Source organism: Triticum dicoccoides, chromosome 7A (genome assembly GCF_002162155.2).
Source record: "Triticum dicoccoides isolate Atlit2015 ecotype Zavitan chromosome 7A, WEW_v2.0, whole genome shotgun sequence".
NCBI lineage: Eukaryota > Viridiplantae > Streptophyta > Magnoliopsida > Poales > Poaceae > Triticum > Triticum dicoccoides.
In genome coordinates, this window is record NC_041392.1 from 199262023 (window position 1) to 199263247 (window position 1225).

Consider the following 1225-nt stretch of genomic DNA (forward strand, 5'->3'; position numbering starts at 1 on the left):
CACCGCATCGCCACTCCGTCCCCACTCCTCTCTATCCCTTCCCTTTCCTCTCCGCCGTCTTCTCCTCGCGACGCCCCACCCTCCACATGCTCGCCCGCAGAGATCTCCCAGTGTGTCGAGGTACCCTACTCTCCGCCCCTACCCCCCGCTACCCTGGTCCGAATCTGATCGGTTTGGTTGCAGAAAGCAGAGGCGGCGAAGCAGGGGAAGAACCAGGCCACGGTCGTCACGCTCAACGCTGAGATCCGCCTCGCCAAGGCCAAGCTCCTCGAGGAGGACTTGCCCAAGCTGCAGCACCGCACTTGGCCGCCGCTGGTGCGGAGGCGGCGAGCAAGCCACCAGCGGTGGTGGCCAGGCCGGTGTCGAGGGCGAAGGACGCGCGGCTATTCCACATATACTATGGGCAGGGGTTCAAGGTCCTCAAGAACGCCTGGGACGGCAGGAGCTACCTCCTCATTCAGGTAGGCACACACTCACGCATTGGGATTGGTTCATCTGCAGATTGATTGATCGGCAATGGTTTTTTGTGCAGAGCACGTCCAAGATGGCGAGCAGGACGAGGTGCTGCACGGGGAGGATCAAGTCCTTCGTCGTCCCCCTCGCTAACTACTCCCTCGACACCGCCGCCTCTCCAGGTACGTACCCCAACCAGAGCATGCTTCAGCTTCCAACACCTCCAACTTACCAGAGTACAACAATGCCATGTCATTGTTTCCGCCTCTGCTTTCAGTGTCCTTCTTCGAGGTGAGCGAGCAACGGGGGAGCCAAACCGAGATCACACCCCACGGCTGCCTCGACCACGCCCCCTACCCACCCGAGGTACGATGCAATGGGTGCACAGCCTCTCTTTCTCAGTTTTAGCAGAATTTGATTGATCCATGCTGCTGCTGCTTCTAGTTAGCTGTTGTTACTCAAATACGCTGCAAATTATTCACAAAAATAATATGCTGCATATAATAATATCACCGTCGGTCAGATTGTACTACTAGCAGTAGCACTAGCAGTGAGTGAGCGAGTGAGTTAGTTCGGCTGTAACTAGTGAGAACAATGATGGTTTTCTCTGTGGTATAAGCAGATACTCACTACTATCACCTAGCACTAGCAGTGAGTGAGTGAGGTCGGCTATAATCAGTTTACCAGTGACAACAACCATGATTTTGTCTCTGATATTATCATCGGACACACTCTCTCTCTCTAGTCTAGTTTGATGCCGAGTCGTATAATG

The 1225-nt window shown here is 54.8% G+C and overlaps 1 long non-coding RNA gene across 1 annotated transcript; it reads left to right on the plus strand.

Moving 5' to 3' along the window:
* The first annotated feature begins 378 nt into the window (after positions 1-378).
* On the plus strand, positions 379-822 carry LOC119330394. The gene is made up of 3 exons (XR_005160070.1): positions 379-461; positions 533-635; positions 731-822. It is a non-coding gene; the product is annotated as an uncharacterized LOC119330394 (long non-coding RNA).
* Positions 823-1225: the final 403 nt, after the last annotated feature.